Source organism: Tamandua tetradactyla, chromosome 2 (genome assembly GCF_023851605.1).
Source record: "Tamandua tetradactyla isolate mTamTet1 chromosome 2, mTamTet1.pri, whole genome shotgun sequence".
Lineage (NCBI taxonomy): Eukaryota > Metazoa > Chordata > Mammalia > Pilosa > Myrmecophagidae > Tamandua > Tamandua tetradactyla.
The window spans coordinates 96858824-96864823 of NC_135328.1; positions in this window are offsets into that span (position 1 = coordinate 96858824).

Sequence of the window (6000 nt, forward strand, 5' to 3'; positions counted from 1 at the left end):
ACATTCTAAAGGGCATAGACAGACAATAAACTAAATTTGTAAGTAAAATATATGTTTATTAGAGTTTTAAGTGCTGTGGAAGAAAAAAAAGTGGGGTACGTGGAGTAAGTAGTATCAGTGATGGAGGTGGATGACAGTTTTAAATAAGTTGTCAGAATGGGCTGAAGTGAAAAGTTGCTATTTAAGCAAAGACTTGAAGGAGGAAAGGAAGGACTTCTGGAGGAAGAGGGCCCCAGGAGAAAGGACATCAGTGCAAAGCCCCAGGGTACAACGTGCTTGTGTGTTCAAGGAGGTCAGGGTGGCTGAAGCACAGTGACCAGGAGAATAACTCTAGAGGTCAGACCTTGGAGGGCCTGGCAAGCCATGTAGGGACATTGGTTTTTACCCTGAGAGGGATGGAAAGTCACTGCAGGGCTCTGAGCAAAGAAGGGGCAAGAGCTGAACTAGGTTTTTAAAAGATCCCAGCGTGGTATAGCGTGAACTTGGTAATGTCAAGCTCTCTCAGCAGCCTAGAAGTTTATGAATGGATAGTCAGCCCTTGCCAGGGTGTATGTCCTTCTATCTGTTCAAAAGGGGATATTCTAGAATATTACCAGTCCAGGAGAGGCAGAGCTGCAGCTGTCCTGAGCTCAGATGGAAAAAGTGAACTCAGCCAGTACCCCAACAGCAAGTGACTCATCCCGCCATGTGTTCATCTCAACTCAGCACAAAGGAGACAGAAAAATCACGGGTTTGAAATACACTGGATTTGAAACAGTCCTTGAATGCTTACCATGTGCCTGCAAAACACTGTGGACCACTGACGGGGAAACAAGCAGCTTAAAGATTTTCCTGACAGTTCTCAAGGCCTCTTCCCATCAGGGTCAGGATCAAGGAAATCTCAACGTTGAGGCAGAGTGGGTTGTTTTCCTGTAGCTGGCCCTGGGTTTACAAGCAGCACTGGGAAGCGTTACAGGTTACATCTGAAGTAACAGAAGAGTAGACTCTTCCAATCCTCATCTGGGCGACATAACCACTTGCTCTATTTTAGATACCAAATAAATTGGTTTAACAAGCCATGAAGAGAGAGTTTTCTGGTGCATCTTAATCAGAAAGAAAACAAATCAGCAAAGCATATTACCTTTATTCTCTTCTCTAAGTTGCTTCAGTGCAATTATCCATCAAGGAAAAAAATAAGTGTATCAGGCTATGGTTGCACATCTCTCTAGGGCTGAAACCTGAATAGAAGGACTTATTCGCAGCACCAAAAATCAAAGCCATTCCTAAGCCCTACCTCCCCTCAGAAATGACCTGGCCCCAAAAAAATCTACCAACTGGGCAAAATCTGTCTTTCACATATTCATCTATGTTTTCTATGTCTTTCATTTACCCTTCATTATCCTTCACTTTTCGTATATCAGTTATCTCAGAATCAGTACCTTGGGCCACAATCCTTGACAAAAAAAATCTGAATTTGTGTTAATATTGCCTTATGAGCTAATTTAATATCATTCTCACACATAGTGGCACCTTAAAAGAAGACTCCAGGGTAAATAACCCTCTCTGAATTATGTTCATTAAATGATAAAATCCAGACTCCAAAGTGAAATATCCCAAACTATAGCTCCAGTTTCAAAATCTCTCGTGTGCTCCTGATACACTTCCTAGCTAAGTACCACAGGTAGTGGTGACAGGTGGTGGCTACACTGGTGGAAAGTCCTATTTACCACGCATTCCTACAAGCGTTTAGTTATTGACTTCCTGCATAGCTCTACTCGAATGTTGACCTCGCATTTCAGAATAAACCCCAAACTGAAATCATCGTCTACCCCAGGGATGTTTTGCCTCCTTGGTGCTCGGTTTCAATTCATTTGTATCACCACACACCTAAGCCTCCCGAAAGAGAAACAGTTATCCTCTACTTTCTCTTATATCCTCAATATTTAAGCTGCTCCTCGTCCTGTCCATTCTACTTTATTTTCTCTGCTCTAACAGAGAGGACAAAAACATTTCATCACTATAAACTCAGAATAATTAACAGTGGCTTCCCAGTGCGCTGTCTGGAGAAGAATATAAGATAACCAGGAAACACTGCTGTGATTGATTACTGATGCCTGCCTGGGTGGAGCACATGCCAGATATTTGCCATCCATAGCCTGAGCCCTTGGCATCTCCTACCGGGAAAAATGCATAAGCTTCACTTCCAGTAGCCAGCCTCTCTCTAGTCTAATCCATTCTGCAAGAGTTATCTCTTTCACAAAATACTTAAACTTGTACCTCGATCTGCAACTTAAAATCTCAGTTGGTTTTCTAGCACCTTCAGGATGGAGTCCCACCTTTCCTGCTTGGAATATAAGATCTCTAGAACCCGGTCCAGCCTTATCCCAGGCACTCATTCCTACCCAGTGGGCAAACAGTAGTCCTACTTTTCAGATCAACCATATCCTTTGTGGACTCTGGGCCTTCACATATACTCAGTGAAGGTTAGCTCAAATAATAGATGTTCTAACCCTTCCACTTCAATTTAGAAGAATATTATTTCTTTAAAATCCAGTCCAAAGTGTCCCCTCCTATAAAAAGTCATTTTCTATCCAACTCTAATAGCAGTCTATCTCTGCATCCATGAAAGTGCTTTCCACATTTTGTCTCAGAATTTATTCATTCCTCTCTCTCTATCACTGCACTGTGACTGTCCTAAAAGAGACTGATCAGAGACTGAGAAGCAGATTGGCAAATGATGGTGTATACATGTGATCGAATATTGTACTGCTAAAAGAGGAATGAAGTTGTGACATCTGGTGAGGCAAAATAAGCCAGAAACAAAAGAGTAAATATTGTATGGTCTCATTTATTTACTTATTTATTTTTCGTTTGGTCTCATTTAGAAAATACTTATGAGAAAACTGGGGCCTAGATGTAAGCTCTCATGGTAGTCACATTTAGTCCAGAGTGGTAATTATTATTTCCAGATTTTGAGAGTCTTTTTTATATATGTATAACCTGGTATTTAGATATAAGAATGAAGCCAATCAAGATGGGATTAAGGTAATTTAGAATACAGGGGTAAGAAAGACATCGTCTATATTTTAGAATGTCACCTGCTCTTTGAGACCAAAGGAAGAAAGGTTCATTTTGTCCAGAACCTAAATTTTCTGTAGCACATAATCAAACTCAACCTGTCTGGATAGATAATTTAAACAATCGGAACACAGGGAGCCCAGAATAAAAATGAGGGCCTTTAATCCTGTATAGCTTCATGTAATTCCTGGATACATCCCAGAATGTATTAAACAGATAATCAAAAAGTATTGGAAAAGTTCCCTAGGGGATGAGAGGAATATGGAACTATTAAACTTTACCACTGGGGAAACCCCTGATACTGTGTCAAACATTAGGGATACCCAAATCAATTAGGCCAAGTCCTTTATCTTGAGGCTCACTCTTGTGAAGCTTATAGATGTAGCAGAAACGCTTAGCCTACCTATAGGTAGGCCTAAAAGTCACTTCCAGAGGATCTCTTTTGTTGCTCAGATGTGGCCCCTCTCTTTCTAAGCCCAACTCTGCAAGTGAAAACATCGCCCTCCTCAATGTGAGACATGACATTCAGGGGTGAAAGTCTCTCTGGCAGAGTGGAAGATGACTCCCGGGGATGAGCCTAGTCCTGGCACCATGGGATCAACAATGCCATCCAAATCAAAAGGGGGAAAAGAAGTGTAACAAATAAAGTATCAGTGACTGAGAGAGTTCAAATAGAGCTGAGAGGCTACTCTGGAGGTCACTCAACACAAGCTTCAGTTAGACATTTCTACCTATTATAGCCTGCCAAACCCCAACCAAAACCATTTCTGCCAATCCCAAAGAGCACTTAAGGCATTGTATAAGATTCTACAAAAGTTCCCTGCACTAGACCAACTTTCCAGAAACCTACAACCTCCAGATGGTCCCTAGACCAGATAAGTCCTGAAATGCAGAGCGGCCAGCCTCTCCAGACATCAACTAGTTCCATTCCCCTATCCCATAATATTGACAGCTGCTTCCCACATGAAAAGGTGAGAATGGACATAGGCCAAATACCCCTAAAGAGTGGGATAGAAAGATCAAAGGTGATGGTGGAGTTATACAGAGAAGGTAGGGTTTAACATAGGTGTATGATTGCTGACTCATTATACTGATATTTCCTTTAATTTCCAGTGTCTTGGAGCACTGAATAGTAAAAAAGTTATGGAATTGTAACTCATACCAAGCTATGAAATCTGTTCTACAACTAATTGTTGTAATGTGCTCTGAAATTTATCATTTTTTATACATATTATTTTTTATAAAAAAGAAAAAAGGTTGATTGTGATGATAAATGCACAGGTGTATGAAGATATTGTGAACCATTGATTATACGCTATGGATGATTAAATGGTGTGTGAATATGTATTATATATCAATTAAAAATAAAATAAAAAACACAAGGAGTGTAAGAAGAGCAATTACTCAAAGATAATGGAGAAAAATAACTAATATTTCCACTATGGAAAAAATGGAGAAAACATTAGATAATAATGCTTCCAAAACATCCCTAATACCAATCTTATTACCACTTGACACTTTGTATACTTTTGTTTTCTCTCTTACCACATTAAAGCGTAAGCTCCAGTTAAAAAAAAAAAAAAAAAAGAGAGAAAATGGGTAAACAAAGTGGTACAACCATACAATGGAGTACTATTCAGCAATAAAAGGGGAAAACTAAAAAAGAAAAAAAGGAGATTGGTCTTATATATCTTTGCATCCCAGGTGCCTGCAAAAAGGATCTGGTGCGTGGTAGATAATAAATGTTTGTTGGATAAATAAAAAACTCAAAATAAAATCCTTTAATGGTATCAATTCAAAGGCCATAGTAACTAGTACTAAAAAGATATTTTTGAATGGGGCCTCTTCAGTTCTTCAGTTTATCTTATGTATAATGGCCTAATGTATGGCTGTCCTAGTGAAAAGCATAGCTCTAGATATTGTACCCGTCAGTTGCTACAATATGCACATTTTGATGTTCTTTTCTGAAGCTTTTAGCCCTTCCTAACAAAGAGACCAACTGGCTGAGGAAGTTAGTTATGGAGACTTGGGAACCCTCGAGGCTCTTGGCTCTACTTAAAGACAAGTAGTATTGTGCACTGCACACTTCCCAGATGTGCTTCTCCCATAGGAGCTTCTGTCATCTCAGATTCTCACAGATGATAAAGGTCTCTGTTCTCCAGTAAAGCACACACATCTTCCGGTCCCCATCTTCACCTCCAAACTGGATGCAGCAAAAGGTACATAAAGTAAACTACAGCATAATATAAATCATTTGAGTTTCAGGGGTTGAGATGTTTAAACTCACCATTGCGCAGTAGAGATACGTGACCAAACAAGTCCTGGGAAGCCCCTGTGTGTATTTCTGGGGCATGGGATTTGCTGCAACACCAACAGCAAAAAAGCCATTTTAGAGAAACAGCAACTCAGAAGGCATCAGAAGCTCTGAGAGCAACCAGCAGTATCATTAGATAGAAGCTGTCTAGAAGAAGTGGCCTCACCCTAGGCCCCTAACTGAGCAACTCTCCTATCTCCTTGATATTTGTTATGGATAGATTATGTATGACCAAAAAGTTACTATAATTTTTTTCCAATTAGGGTAGAGATATCCCCAAATTTGACTAGGTCTGTAGTCAGGAAGGAGCTAGAAGGAAAGGACTGAGGAAGCCAAGGCTGGCAGCTGCAGGACACATGGAACAGACTACTGCCTGGCAGGACAGCCCAAGTGATGAGTCTGTAAACCCTGAACTTGCCCACCTGCATAGGGCTTTTAATCTAGGCAATTCTTCAATTTGGAATAGAGTCAGTTTTCATTTTAAAGAGAGTAGATGCTAAAGAGGAGTGATATAAAGTAGTAGTTTTCAAATAAAGTATTTACCAGAATCACTTGGAGAGTTAATGAAGCACGAGAGGCACACATTGTTGGAGGGGAGGGCCAGGGTCCCTATGGTTTCGCCAAGATCC